Raw genomic sequence first — 16,485 nt, 5'->3', positions numbered from 1 at the left:
GAGCTGCCAGGCACTGTCTTGGCCCTGGAGATGCAGTGGCGAACCGACAGATAACGGCCCTGCCACAGTTTTGTGGTTCCTAAAGGATAGTTTCCTCTCCTTTCCCTGGGATGCTGGGGAGCTCGCCGAAAGAGGCCTTGATCTGATTTGGAAAGTAGACTTTCCTCAGTGGCACAGTTCTGAGCAGGAACGGGGTACCGTCCTAGCAGCAGACCCCTAATCTGGCACTAGAAGTGGGAGATGTTTTCTGCATGACCACACATCTTCCCGTTTAACATATGTTATTCCGGCATAGCTATCCATGACGCCCCCTTTCACTCTCCGAAATGTCCTATTTGGACCATAGATTATACTGACCACTGTAGTGGTCGCACTGAGCCCTCCCACTCCCACCTCAGTTCTAGAATGGGAGAGCAGTGCTATAACAGGTGGCACTGTTTTTCCCTCTGTGCGGCTCTGAAACAGGCAGAGGTGGGGTGTTTCTGCCCTGTTCTCGGAGTCCCTGGGCCTTTACAGAGTTCCTGCCTGAGACCGCTGAGTCAGCGAGAGCTGGGGGCGCTTCACCCCAAATGATCTTTCCCTGCAAGGTCCAAGAAGTCCTGGGAATAACCAGCCAGGACTCTCTCCCTAAATGTGGACAAAAATGTATTTTCAGAGAGTGAGGCTGTGTCTCTGGGAATGGCTGAGGCTCCGGGGTGAGTCACTGTGAAATCCCTCCCGGGGTGAGCTGGAGCTTCTTGGGTCTGTTTACGATCATGCATTCCGAATAAACCTCCAAGCATCAGGAAACTGCCTCAGTTCACATTATGCTGGGCAGAATTTACTGCCGGGGCTGGAGGGAGCAGTAACCACTATTGGTCAGTACACTGGTCTCCAGCTGTTCCTCCTCCGAGCCGGGAAAGATCAGAAATGTGCTGAATTCCAGAAAAGTCTGACCTTTGAAACCATATCTCCTTAACCACGAATGTGGGATCGGCCGAGGGCGAGGCCCTTCTCTGGGACTGCCTCAGGTTAGCCGGGTCAGCAGCAGGAAGTGGGGAGGGGTAAGACCAGGATAGGTGGTGGTTTCTCCAAAGGTGGTGCCTGGGGCAGGGTGAGGTGGCTGGTCCCACCCTGTGGAGGGCTCCAGCTCAGAGGCTGATGCCTGCAGAGTGCAGAAGTGACTCAGGGCTAGGACTGCTGACTTGGGAAATCCCTCCTTGCCCCCCCACCCCCACCCTTGGTGTCAGCCCGGGGTGAGCTGTGGATATAGTGAAAACAGAGCTGGGTGGCAGCTTAGGGACCACTGAGATACAGGGAGGGAAGTGAGACTTAAGTCAGCAGGGAGAGCACAGGGTTTCAGATTCAGTTGGTTCTTATTTCTTTCTTTCTTTTGTATTAAAAACATTTTTGGTGTTTTTCCCCCCCTTATTTCTAAATTTTGTAGAAAATTTAGAGAACAGAGATCAACAAATGGAATAGAAATCACTCCAAATCCATCACCCAGTTGTAACAGCTAATAGCATCTTGGTGTCTTTTTCTCTAGGGTCCTAATATTGCTGTTACATATAAAGTTCCTGAAAACAAATAGGATCATACTGTAAGTACTGTTTTGTGACCTGTGTTTTACACTTAATATACGTTGAAGACCCAGGGGTTGGTTGTAGAGAGGAGGAGATCGGTGAGTAATTACTCAAGGTGCACGGATCATTTGTCCTGGCTGAGAAAACTGCTAATTAATTAATGTAACAAATATATGTCATGTGCCTTGGAGAGTATTGGCATATAGTCATCACTAGATACTTTTCTCACATAATCCTCCAATAACAGATAATTATCAAAGACATAGAAGGTCTTTTTGTGGAAGGTGGCTTTGTAATGCAACAGTTAAGAGTAGCTCCTCTGGTTGTATGCACTGGATAAGTCCAGTCTGATTTTAAAGCAAAGTCCCTGCTTTATGCCCTAAGACCACAGATGGAACTTTCATTTGGGATAGGCTCACTGTGATCATTTTGGGTGTGGGGGGGGAAGGAACAAGAGCAATGCTTTGGATAAGATGAGGCTTTCTGAAAGGATGAATGAAAACCAGGTCTCTCTGCTTAGGTTAACTGCCAAGTAGCTAAGGAGATTGCTTGTCTCATGCTAGGGAAAGTCAAGGCTAATACTTTGCAACAGATATTAGGTAGAAAGTTCACAAGACACAGTTGAGAAAGATGGATGGTGAAATATGGAACAGTTTTCTACCCCTCCCCCCCCGTACTGATTTTTAAAAAGTAACTTCCCGGGAGGAGTGCATGCTGTGAACAACCCTAAATGAAGTTATAACTTTCCATGTTTACATGCAGTAAAACTCCTGTAATTGCATCCCTCAGCTACAATTTGAGGCCACACCCAGGCCCGCAGTGGTGCAAAAAGGCAGGAACTCTGGTGCTGTCCTGGCACAAGCTGGGTTCAGATTTCTCGAGGGACAGCTGGATAGAACACAGGATCTGGAGCCGCAGACGGGGATTCAGGTCCTGGCTCTCCCACTGACTCGTGCCTCATAGCGTCCCACTAGTGCGTTTTCATCACCACTTTATAACCTGAAGAGTGGGTAACAATACCTACTTCACAGGGTTAACACAAGCATTAAATGAATTGAGGTATAGCTTTTAGCAGTTTGGCACATAGACTGTAGCTGTGATTGTTGTTGTTAACTCCAGTAGTTGAATGAAGTGCTCAGAAATACAGCTTCCCCTTAGACTAGAAATTCCTGCCTGCCTGTGAGAAATGCGGTCATGATGGCTCTCCAACATCCTTGTTCTAGCAAGACGGATTCTGTCACTTGATACCACCACAGATCCCTGCCTCATTTCGACTGACTTTCAGAGTTGGGAAATTGCCAGCATTATAGATTAGCCCATGTGGGGTAGTGGCTAAGAGCACGTGTCTGGATCCAGCTTGCCTGGTTTGAATCCCAGATCTGCCTCTCACTGGCTGTGTCACCTAGGGGAAGTCCCTGAAACTCTCTGGGCCACTGGTTAACTTAGATCACAGAAGGCCCTTTGTATTCAATCTCTTTTGATCTCAATCAGTCCCAATCTCCAGGCTGTATAAATACATATGATAGATATATACTATTGGTTATAGGGGTTCACTGACTGCAAGAATTCACTATCAGCTACTCCCACAAATATTTTGGGGGCATCTAATAAACACAAGGCCCTGGGGATTCAGAGATGAAAACCCTTGTCCTCAGTGAGCTCTGCTGGGTTCTTTCCATAAAGCGCCAAGGTAGATGTCCCATCTGTGTGTGGTCATAGCATTCAGAATATGCCACTGTCTTACACCAGACATTCAGGGAGAATATTCAGAAGAAGGTAAAGTTTGAGATGAGTCCCTGTATTAGCCAGGTCTCATTTGGTTCGGACAGAAATCCAACCCAAATAAGCCTAAGAGAAAAAGGAGAACTTACTGACTCATGTAACTGGGAAACTCAGGTGTTCACTTCAGATTTGGCTAGATCTAGGAGTCATAATATAATCAAGGTGCTCTCTTTTTCCTTTCAATTCTCTCAATTCTTTTTCCCTCTGACTCACTCTCTGTGACAGACAGGCTTTCTCACTGTGCTCAGGGAAGAGGGCTACATGCATGTCCTCCTGGCTTGGCCTCCTTAGTGGAAAAAAGAACTTGGCTTTCTAAATGTCCACAGACCAGTTCTGGGGAAGGATTATGATTATTAGCAGATGAACAAATAACTGTGTTTCCCCTATCCGTAAGAGTGCTCTTTCTGTTGAGTGCTGTATTAGCAGTACCTAGAGCAGCACACAGTAAGTTCTCAGTAAATATTTGTTAGCTGAACGAACCAGCTACACTTTGGCCATGTGCCCACTTAATAGCTAGGGGAGTGGGGTTTGCTACCTAAAGAAGTAGATTGATGGACAAATGTTCTCAGCACTCCAAACCATTATTACCACTCAGTCCTGATCTGCGAGTTAGACTTGGCCAGGAGCAGAGGAGCGGAAACTTCCCAGGCGTGGGGAACAGTATGTGTAAAGGGATGCAGGCGGGAGGCTGTGGGGACTGTGGGTAACTTGGTATGTGTACGAGGGATACTGAACGACAGGAAGACGGTGGGAAATGGGCTTCTGGAGGATCTTGGGTTGGGATCTCTGATGTTGCCTTTTGTTCCTCCAGCCCCACCCTGGACTTTCTGCATCCTGCTGTCTGCCCTGGGAGGCGGCCCAGCACAGGCCGCGAATGGTCTCCCCTGCTGTCTAGTTTCTGGTTGGGTTTGGCCAGTGTGGGTTGGTAAGAGGTGGGAGGGAGGGAGGAGGGTAAGGTTGGGGCGTTTCTTTTTCTGGCTCCCTCCTGGCGGGGCTATCTTGGCCCTATGATGAGGTAAGAACAGAAATTGAGAGTAGGAGTTAATTTGACAGAGATAATTTATATATGTTACCTGTTGGATCTAATAATAAAAAAATTGGGGCTTGTGTTTTTTTTTTTTTTACCTCTTTATTGGAGTATAATTGCTTTACGATGCTGTGTTAGTTTTTGCTTTATAACAAAGTGAATCAGTTATACATATACATATGTTCCCATATCTCTTCCCTCTTGCGTCTCCCTCCCTCCCCACCTCCCTATCCCACCCCTCCAGGCGGTCACAAAGCACTGAGCTGATCTCCCTGTGGGGGCTTGTGTTTTATGTGTTTTCAAATTTCATTTTTTCCCAATAATTTTTAATTGTATTTTGCAGAAGTACTAGTCTGAGAAGAATTAGATTTTTAAAAAATCAAACAAAATGAAAACAAATCCCACAAATCTGGTCCTTCAGCACAGATGGCTGGAGAAGCCCCACTCTCTTTTTGGGTTCTGATGCCCTCTCCCTGCACCCATCCTGACGGGCACAAGGGTGGCAACAGCTCCCTGCCTACGAATCCCGAGGGACCTCACTGGGCCTGCGGTTCCCCCAACCTGGCCCACCTTTGTACATAAGCCCTTCGTGAACTAGCCTCACTTGACCGTGTCATCTGCTTTCTGTTGGGCCGCTGACTGACACAACGTAAACTCAAAGGGGTGCAGAGCCACTGAAGGAATTTACGCGTGAATGAGAGGAGACTGTAGCAGCTTGGGTGAGCTATGCATGGAGGAGAAGACTCCAGACAGGCTGACCAAGGCCAGGGCCAACTAACTTCAGCAAGGAAGGGTGAGGGCTTGAATTAAGGCACTAAGGAAGGAGAGGAGGGGAAAAAATCAGGAATATTTAGGATACTGTATGTCAGGCAAACAGGAACCACTATATAAATAGTGCAGGCAGAAAGGAATTGGAAAGTGCAGAGGCTGGCAAACTATGACCTGTGAGCCAAATTCAGCCCACTGCCTGTTTTTATAAATGAAGTTTTATTGGAACACAGCCATCCTCCTCCATTTCTGTATTGTCTAGGGCTGCTTTTGCACTACAGTGGCAGAGCTGAGTAGTTGTGACAGAGACTGAACGTGGCCCTCAAAGGCTAAAATATTGACTAGCTGGCCCTTTACAGAAAAAACTTCACCAACTCCTGGAACATTGGGAAGTTGGTACGTATAGAACTCTAGGAATGGCTGGGGAAACAAACATCATGGGCAAGTACTGCTGGTTTTCAGGGGGTCAAGAGGCTACAGAAATTGCAGGAATACTGGCCCCATTGATCTCAGGATTTGCCCCATCAAATCAGGTGATTGCCTGCAAGCCTCATGTCTACGGACTGGTATGCCAGCCATTGCCAAAGGGAAAGGGCTTCCCTTCCATCTTCAATCTGGAAGGAGGTGCAAATGCCCCTCCCTCACTGGAAGACTTTGGATGAAACCAGTTGTCTTTTCCCAGCTTTCGTCCGTGATACAGAGGTGAGTATAGGAGAGACAGGGATACAGAAGCCCAGGGCTTTGGGATGACTACAATGGGTGGGGGATAGGGAGGCTGGGATGACTGCGAGGCTTCGGTGACTGTGATGGATGACAGTGCCACCACGGAGAGGGAGGGGGGTGGAAGAGAAGATTCTGGACAGGGAGAGAGGCACTGCCAGCAGGTTAGTTTCCCAAATCCCTGCCAACTGTGGGGTCTCAGCCAAGTTCTGTGATGGGTTTTTTTTTTTTGGCAGTACGCGGGCCTTTCACTGTTGTGGCCTCTCCCGTTGCGGAGCACAGGCTCTGGACATGCAGGCTCAGCGGCCGTGGCTCACGGGCCCAGCCGCTCCGCGGCACGAGGGATCTTCCCGGACCGGGGCACAAACCCGTGTCCCCTGCATCGGCAGGCGGACTCGCAACCACTGCGCCACCAGGGAAGCCCCTGCGATGGGGTTTTACTCAGACTCCGTCACTCAGTGATATTCATGGAGTGAAACCATAAAGTAGTTTTGACATAAGAAAATTGGATTTACAAGCCTGGGATTAACATATCTTTCCAAGCTTATAGGCTAAAGCAAGTTATAAGTATTCCTTTTAAAGGAGACGTTCCAGGAGATGGAAAACATTGGCAATCTCTTTGGCCCAAGGGCCCTGTTGGCATGTGTAGTCCCGTGAATGGCAGAGAGAGGCCTGAAGCAAAGCGAAGAGGTGAAAAGAGCAGAGTGGAGGGAGAGGTGGTGAGAGGCAGAGGGTGGAGAGGAGAGAAAGCGTTGCACCTGGGAGGACCTCATTAAAAAGGGCAGTGGTCACTTAATCCCTGTATGGGGGCAATGGGAGGACGTGGGGAAAGGGACAATTGCTGACCAGCCCTTGGCCTCTGCCCGCCCCTGTTTACTATCTCAGTGGTCAGTCAGGGCCCTTCCTCCCAGAGTAGATGACCTAGGTTGACTGGGGACCATCCCCTGAAATTTAACAAGATTGTGGCAGAAAACTCTCCCCACCTTACTTCTTCCTTATCTCTGCAAATGGAGGCCTTTTCACTCCAGCAAAGCTGATTTTATTGCTTACTTCCTCCAAATTGGTAATAGTCCAGCTTGTAAATCCATCCATACATCCTGTGAACCCACTGTATATCTGACTAATTAGTGGTTGTCTTCTAAATGAGGAATGCCTTCTTATGGATGTTCTGTGCAAATACAATACTGTAGGTACTTCAACATCAATAACTGTACAAACAATATAGTAATTTGAATGGTTGTGGTTAAAATGAAACTTTTCTAGAATCCAATTTATAAATCTAGGAAAAGGATGTTATTTGTGACTAGGAACTATATGTTCATTGTCAAAAGTTCCAAAAGATTTTCAAGATTGCATAGTAAATGAGACACAGAACTGGGATTTGCATCGCAGTCTGTTCTCACTGTGTCTGAGAAAAATTGTTGATATCAGGATTACTTTGGAAGGCTTCTCTTACTTCAGTGCTGTCATATTTCTTCTCAGGAGTAAAAGAAAAAGGAGACATGCATTAGTCCAAGTTCTCTCATTTTCCAAGTAGCAAAAAAGCAATTTATTGGCTTATGTACTTAGAAGTTTGGGAAGGAGATCAGGCATGGCTGGATACAGAGGCTCAATTTCTTCCTCTCTTGTTCTTGCTCTGCGTTTCTTTGTGTTGGTTTCTTCCTCAGGTACACCACTTCACATGCTGACAAAGTGGGGCAGGGTCAGGCTTACCTCTGGCCTTTAGAGCCCACAGTCCCTCTTTTCTGTTAAAATGGCAAAAATCTGGGGAAAGGTGTGATGATCCAAGCTGAGTTTGTGACTTGTTGAACCAATCTTGGAGGAGGGGATTGGGTCAGCTCTGTGGGAGCCACTTGGACTGAGAATGGGGGTGGTGGTGGTGATTCTCCAATGAGATGCTGGGGTTAAAAACCTCTTTTTACTACAAGAATAAGAAGGTGGACACATCCTATCTTCTTCTCCATTGTCAACATTAGTCTACTTACTCACTCAGTCTCTGGCCGGCTGCTGGGGTCCTCAGGTGGGTAAGCTGGGTTCCCCCGTTGGAGGAGCTTAGACCCTCAGGGAGCCTGCGTTTTCAGGAATGGTCCTTTTGCACCGTCGCAAAGCATCCTCCGGACTAGGAAGGCGGACTGCAGCTCCTCCAGGTTGCCCGCTGACACCAGGGATTCCTGCCAGGACCTGCCAACAAGAGCCCTTTCAGCTTCCCAGGGTCTCTCAGTAGGCTCTGTGACAGAGCCGGTGAAGTCCTGGCCCGCGGAGAGGGAGTGGGGAAGGCGAGAGCGCGCCTGGCTGGGTCCCGGAGCCGGGCTGTGGGCGCCGCCTGCTGGAGAACTGGAGCGCCTGAGGATCTTCTTTTACAAATGGGGCCCAGTAAACGCTAGGTTTGAAGTAACGCCAAGCCGTGCGTGTTTACCACCTGCACCTGATTAACTGGCAGCCAGGTGAGCGCTGAGTAAAGGAGCCAGAATTCCGCGTCACGGGGAGCCTCTGCCTGTCTGTCCAGCCGCCTTCCCCACCACCTCACACGGCACAGGGACCACAGGGACGGCTCCGCGTTCCCTTTCCTTACCAGGTCCTGCGAGGTGAGTCGGCTCAGCCATAATCACAATCATAATCAAAATAATATTAATTGGTGGGGCTTCCCTGGTGGCGCACTGGTTGAGAGTCCGCCTGCCGATGCAGAGGACACGGGTTCGTGCCCCGGGCCGGGAAGATCCCACATGCCGTGGAGCGGCTGGGCCCGTGAGCCATGGCCGCTGAGCCTGCGGGTCCAGAGCCTGTGCTCCGCGAAGGGAAAGGCCACAACGGTGAGAGGCCCGCGTACCGCAAAAAGAAAAAAAAAAAGAAAGAAAAATTAATTGGTATAATTTTGAGAACTTTGAGGCAGACACTTGGCTAGGGGCTTTGCATCCAGTTTCATACTTCATCTTCGTGATCACCATACGGGAGGGCATTTTACTTGTGTTTTGTAAAGGACTGAGACTTAAATTAGAGAAGTAACTCGCCCAGCGCACGTGGCTAGGAAGCGACCAGGTCAGGCCAGAGCCACAAGAGGGCGCACCTCCTTTTTCAATACTGTCCTATGAGTCTTGCTTTTCCTTGGGGAAAACCCGCAATGTATTTTGACAAATGTTAAGAACCCACATAAACACAGTATGCATGTATGTATGTATTTATGTATTGTGTTTATTTATTGGAGGAAATGGACAGCGTTGGGAATATGGGCTGTAGGTAGGATGAACACGTTTCTGGAACTGGAAATTAGATTACATCTGGTGTGACAGGAGGCAGAATTTTTGAATTTAGGAGTCTTCTACAATCTGGGATGTTGGTCATCGATACCATATGCGAGGGAACTGTAAAGCCACGAGAGGCCTTGGTGAGTTATGGCTGGCAATCCACACCGTGTGCCTATGCGTGCAAGCTGCACACTTACCTAGAGCGTCCTCGCAGGCTAGTGCTGGGTTCTCCCTTGCCGGATAACACTTAGAATTAAAGTCTGGAGTAGCTGTTTTCCTCTGTCTGAGATAACCTAAAGGCATCAGTCTTCCTCTTTTTCTATTTCCCTCTCCCAATTCTCCCTTGCTCCCAACTCTTGGTCTGATTGAGGGGTGTCTAAATGACGTGTTCGTTACAGAAGAGAATATTGCTATTGGCCATTCCTGATTGCCTCTTTTCAACAGGCCGTTTCTGATTGTAAGTAACCACTCTAGTTTCTAATTATCAATCGATTTAAAGTGATAGTTTTTAAACCTTCATTAAGGAAGTACGTATCCACTGATTGCCCCCCACCAGACTTTAGGCTTCTGGAGGGCAAAGATCTATCTACTTTATGCAACGAAGCCTTACTATGTACTGTGTTGAGTCTTGATGCTGGGCAGCTGCATATCTGTGGTTCCCAAACCTGGTGGTACAGTACAATCAACTTTTTTTCTTTTTTTTCTTTTTAAAGCCTTTGCCTGGGGATTCTGTCTAGATCACTTTGGGCTGAAGCCTGGCAATCTGTGTTACATGAACAGGTGGTGCGCATCCCTGTGGCATCTACCTCTGCTGCACCAATATCTCCCCCGGCTCTTATTATGGCTTCATGGGGTGGGGAGGGGTGGAGTTTCCCTATGATGCTGGGAGAAGAGCTTGGGTCTGTTGGCAGGGGTTGAAATGGACTGCTGTCACAAGAGTGGCCTTAAGGACTGTGATGAGGGAGATAATCCCAATAGGCAGAGCTGTGAGTGGTACCCTTATTTGTCCATTTCGCATGGAAGGAGAGGTGGCCTGAGGTAGTTTCCACAGACTCCTGGGCAGTGGTAAATAATTTGGTTAGGTGTCTGGAAGGATTAGGAGTGGAAGATCCAAGACCAGGAGTCTGGGGAAGGAACATGTGATTGAACTATGGGAGTGGGCAGGTCTTTATGTTGACCATCAATACCCAGCAGAGGGGTCACTCAACAACCAGGTAGTCAAGATGACTCGTCTGATGGACGTCTGTCAGCCTGTGCTCTTGGCCGTCCCGGTGCTCACCCAATGGGCCCATGGATGGAGCTACAGTAGCAGGGATAGAGGCTCTGCATGGGCTTCCTCTGCCCAAAGCTGGTCCAGTTATTGCCACTTCTGAATACCTGATGTGTTAACGGCAGAGATAAAAGATGAACTCTTGATATGGTACCATTTCTCAAGAAGTCCAGCCATACCTTTGTCACCAAGTTGATGCCCTCAGGCCTTTATCACCCTATAGGGGACAGTGATTCATCCTTTTTGGAACTGATCCCACCAGATATTCATTGGCCTTTCCTGCGCCTCCGCCAATATCATCCCAGTGTTCACAGAGTGCTTGTTTACTGTCATGGGAGCCTACCTAACAGCTCTTCAGACCAGAAACCTCATTTTACAGTGAAGGAGGTGTGGTAATGGGCATATGAGTATAGAATCCTCTAGGCTTACCATATCCCACATCACCTGGGAGTGAAATAGAAGGTTGGACTGGCCTATGGGGCCTTTTACCCCTCAGCTCGAATCAGCTGGCCATAGACATCCTTGAGCTAGGGCCTTCCAGGGCACGCAGGGACTCTGGGTGCTGGTGTTTCCATAGAGGAGGCCAGAGGCCAGATGAGTAGGAGTGCAGGTCTGGGAGGGTGTGATCAGGGGGACACTGGATGTCTAGGAGCAGGGGTAATGCGGGAGCATAATGGGGACAGAAGAGGGTGGCAAACAACCAAACAAAATCCAGAAACTGGTCTCTGGATGCCCTTTCTGGTGATTCTGACCAGTGAATCTGAGGGAGGACTTAGGAATCTATACTTTTAAAAGGCTCTTGAGTAAGTTGGGAGCTCTTCCAGGTTTGGGAACCATGTGGGGGTGGAAAAAGGACGGAACGTGGAAGAGAAAGAGGCAGGTGTGTGTCCTGGCTTCACCACTTGCCCAAGGTGACCGCCTTTCACGGAGAGTCGCTGGCTTACTGGTTTATACTCTTCCCATTTATAAAATTGGGCTTATGATATCAAATGGGATAATAGTGTGTGAACCATTATTACATGAGTTAATATACTTAAGGCATTAAGTGGTGTCTTAAGGTAAAGTGGTGTCTGATAAGCACAAGAGCGCTATTAAAGCATTAGCCATTTTAATGTGAATTAATGTTATTGTTAAAAAGTTTGGGGCACAGAAAAGGGTCTGTCTGGTGAGGGCCAAAGACATACCTGAATTCTTCCTGCTTGTTAGCTCTTCCAGAGCCCAGCCCCGAGGGCCAGAACTACCATGTCTTTCCTCCAATTTTGGGGGGAAATCCTTTCAAACTTACAAAAAGTTTGCAAACATAGAATAGTGCAAGTAGCACCTATGTACCCTTTACTGAGATTCACCCTTTGGAACATTTTACTCCGGTTTACTGTATCATTCATGGTCTTTACCTTTCTTTCTCGCTCTCTAAATATATGGAATCTTTGTACGTACGTATTTATATACATATACATACATTTACATACATGCATACATATATTTATACATACTATACATATGTGTGTACATACATTTCTTTTCTGAATAATTTAAGGGTAAGTTACATGCATCATGGCCTTTAACTCTAAATACTATATTACACTAGATACTGAACCACAATATTAGGTGTACTGCAATAGGGACAGTCTCTTATGTAACCACAGTACAATTATCAACCTCACAAATTTACAGGGATACAGTATTTTAAGTAAACCATCATTGAAAATATTATTTATTTAGTCCCAATCTGAAGCCTCTGAACTGCCATTTCTTCATAATAGAAAATGTAATAATAATATTAAAAAATGGCAACAATAAAGATAATTGCCCACCCCCCCAAGTACTATGAGGATAAAATGAGATAATGTTCTCCAAAGTGCTTTGTAATCCAAAAAGAGCTATCATTATACTGCATGTTGCTAAATACCAGTTACTATCACTGCCGTTTTCATGGGGGCTTTCCCCTTGTATGTTAAAGAGAGTTTATGTGATGTCAGTCTTCATTTCAGACAGTGTGTAGACACAGCCTTCACATTTCCTCCTAATTTCTTGGGGGAGACAACTAACTTGAAGTGAGGCTCTACCATGTTCCAGGTGTTTTGCATATATCGCCTTATTGTAACTGAAAACAAAACCTTATATAGCATCATTTTTCCTCTTTTTTTCCCCTGAACTACTTAATAAGAGCAAGCTGTGGATATGATGCCTCAACACCTCTAACTACTACAGTGGATCTTCCCCCTCCCAACAGCACTTTCCTAAATAACCATCGTACAATCCTCCAAAAAAAAAAAATCAACATTGATACATTTACACCCAAGCTTTTCCAACTATCCCAACAATGCCATTTTTGCTGTTCCGGTCTGGGATCCAGTCCAGAATCAGATTGCATTTACTTATCATGTCTCTTAGTCTCCTTCAGTCTGGAATAATTCCTCAGTATTTCACTGTCTTGAATGACCTACAAAGATTTACAGAGCACTGACCTTTCATTTTGGAGGCTGGCTTTCAAACTGGGTCTGTCTGATGTGTTCTCATGGCCACTGAGGCCACGCATTCTTGGCAGTAATTCCACAGACGTGATGCTCTGCTCCACTTGGTGCATCACGTTAGCAGGTACCTGATGAGAACTCTTTCCACCACGGGTGATATTCACCTTGACCACCTTTCAAATATCTTCTGTCAGATTTCTCCACCATAAAGCCACCATTTCCCCCCCCCTTGTGATTAGTAAGTATTTTTGTGGGGAGATATTTTGAAATTACACCAATATCCTATTTCTCATCAAACCTTTACTCACAGTCTTTGCAATTACTGATGACACCCTCCATAATGGTTGCCAGGTGGTGATTTTCTATTTCCATCATTCCTGCCGCATTTATTAGTTGGCGTTTTACTGTAAGGAAGAGCTTTCCCTTTCCCTCCTTTCCTTCCTTCCTTCCTTCCATCCATCCATCCAGCTTTGAGGTCTCATGGGTTTTCATTTTATTTAATGGGCTGTAAACCCCATTATTATCATTTGCTCTAAAGCTCACATTTCCCAAGTTTGGCTGGTGGGAACCCCTTCAAGCTGACTCCTGAGCTCTTTGGACATGTCTTCGTTAAACTTTGAGTGCTTCCTTACTTTTGTGGAAGGTCAAATCTGTTTCTCCCCCCTACCCACCCCAGTTTTATTGAGAAATAATTGACGTACATCACTATATAAGTTTAAGGTGTACAGCACGATGGTTTGATATTTATATTGTGAAATGGTCTCCGCAACAGGTTCATCTAACATCCATCTTCTCATATAGATACAATAGAAAGAAAAAAAAAAGGGGAAAAATTTTCTCCTTGTGATGAGAACTATTAGGATTTACTCTCAACAACTTTCCTATACAGCAGCAGTGTTAGCCATAGTCACCATGCTGGACTTCCCCGGTACCTATTTATCTTATACGGGCAAACCTCAGAGATATTGCAGGTTGGGTTACAGACCACCGTAATAAAGTGAGTATCGCAGTAAAGCAAGTCATATGAATTTTTCGGTTCCCCAGTGCATATAAGAGCTTTATTTATACTATACTGTAGCCTGTTCAGTGTGCAATAGTGTTGTGTCTAGAAAAATAATGTACATACCTTAGTTAAAAAATATTGTATTGCTGAAAAATGCTGCCCACCATCCGTGCCTTCAGTGAGTTGTAGTCTTTTTGCTGGTGAGGGTCCTGCCTCGGTGTTGACGGCTGCTGACTGATCAGGCTGGTGGTTGCTGAAGGCTGGGGGGCTATGGCGGTTTCTTAGAATAAGACAACGATGAAGTTTGTTGCATCAATTGACTCTTCCTTTCAGAAACAATTTCTCTTTACCATGCAATGCTCTTTGATATATATATATATATATATTTGCTGTACGCAGGCCTCTCACTGTTGTGGCCTCTCCCGTTGCGGAGCACAGGCTCCGGACGCGCAGGCTCAGCGGCCATGGCTCACGGGCCCAGCCGCTCCGCGGCATGTGGGATCTTCCCGGACCGGGGCACGAACCCGCGTCCCCTGCATCGGCAGGCAGACTCCCAACCACTGCGCCACCAGGGAAGCCTGCTCTTTGATATTTGATAGCATTTTACCCACAGTAGAGCGTCTTTCAAAACGAGTCAATTTTCTCAAACCCTGCCGCTGCTTTATCATCTAACTTTATGTAATATTCTAAATCCCTTGTCATTTCACCAATTTTCACAGGATCTTCACCAGGAGTAGACTCCATCTCCAAAAACCACTTTCTTTGCTCATCCATAAGAAATAACTCCTCATCCATTCAAATTTTATCATGAGATTGCAGCAATTCAGTCACATCTTCAGGCTCCACTTCCAAATCTAGTTCTCTTGCTGTTTCCACCACATCTGCAGTTACTTCCTCCACTGAAGTCTTGAACCCCTCAAAGTCATCCATGAGGATTAGAATCAACTTCCTCCAAACTCCTGTTAATGTTTGATATTTTGACCTCTTCCCATGAAACACGAATGTTTGTAATGGCATCTAGAATGGTGAATCCTTTCCAGAAAGTTTTTGATTTAGTTTACCCAGCTCCATCAAAGGAATCACTATCTATGGTAGCTATAGCTTTACAAAATGTATTTCTTAAACAATAAAACTTGAAAGTCAACATTACTCCTTGATCCATGGGCTGCAGAATGGATGTTGTGTTAGCAGGCATGAAAACAACATTAAATCACATTGTACATCTCTGTCAGAGCTCTTAGGTGACCAGGTGCATTGTCAATAAGCAGTAATATTTTGAAAGGAATCTCTTTTTCTGAGCAGTAGGTCTCAGCAGCGGGCCTAAAATATTCATTAAGCCATGTTGTAAACAGATGTGCTTTCACCCAGGCTTTGTTCCACTTATAGAGCACAGGCAGAGTACATATAGCATAATTCTTCAGGGCCCTAGGATTTTCAGAATGGTAAATGAGCATTGGCTTCAGCTTAAAGTCACCAGCTGCATTGGCCCTTAGCAAGAGAGTCAGCCTGGTCTTTGAATCTTTGAAACCAGGCACTGACTTCTCCTCTCTAGCTATGAAAGTCCCAGATGGCATTTTCTTCCAGAATAAGGCTGTTTTGTCTACATTGAAAATCTGTTGTTTAGTGTAGCCACCTTCATTAATTATCTTAGCTAGATCTGGATAACTTGCTGCAGCTTCTACATCAGCCCTTGCTGTCTCGCCTTGCACTTGGATGTTACAGAGATGGCTTCTTACCTTAAACCTCATGAACCTACCTCTACTGGCTTCAAATCTTTTTTTCTGCAGCTTCTTCACCTTTCTCACTCTTTGTAGAATTGAAGTGAGTTAGGCCCTTGCTCTGAATTAGGCTTTGGCTTAAGTGAATGTTGTGGCTGGTTTGATCTTATATCCAGACCACTAAAACTTTCTTCATATCAGCAGCAAGGCAGTTTTACTTTCTTATCATTCGTGTATTCACTGGAGTACTGCTTTCAATTTTCTTCAAGAAAATTTTGCCTTCACAACTTGGCTAACTGTTTGGTGCAAGAGGCCTAGCTTCCGGCACATCTTGGCTTTGGACATGCCTTCCTCACCAAGCTTAATTATTTGTTTGATTTAAAGTGAGAGATGTAAAGTGAGAGATGTACAACTCTTCCTTTCACTTTAACACTTAGAGGCCATTGTAGGGTTATTAATTAGCCTAATCACAATATTGCTGTGTCTCAGGCAGTAGGGAGGCTGGAGGAGATGGAGAAAGAAGAGGGAATGGCTGGTTGATGGAGCAGTCAGAACACGCACAACATTTATCAGTTAAGTTTGCTGTCTTCTATGGGTGTGGTTCATGGTGCCTGAAAACAATTAGGATAGTCACATCCAAGGTCACTGATCACAGATCACTATAACAAATATAATAATAATGAAAAACCTTGAAGTATTGTGATAATTACCAAAATGTGGCACTGAGACACGACATGAGCAAATGCTGTTGGAAAAGTGGCGACAATAGATTTGTTTGACTGCAACGTTGCCACAAATCTTCAATTTGTAAAATATGTAGTATCTGTGAAGTGTAATAAAGTGAAGGGCAATAAAAAGAGGTGTGCCTGTAGCTGGAAGTTTTCACCTTTTGACCCTCTTCCTCCAATTCCCTCTCCCC

Source organism: Globicephala melas, chromosome 2 (assembly GCF_963455315.2).
Source record: "Globicephala melas chromosome 2, mGloMel1.2, whole genome shotgun sequence".
Lineage (NCBI taxonomy): Eukaryota > Metazoa > Chordata > Mammalia > Artiodactyla > Delphinidae > Globicephala > Globicephala melas.
This window is presented reverse-complemented; position numbering follows the sequence as displayed.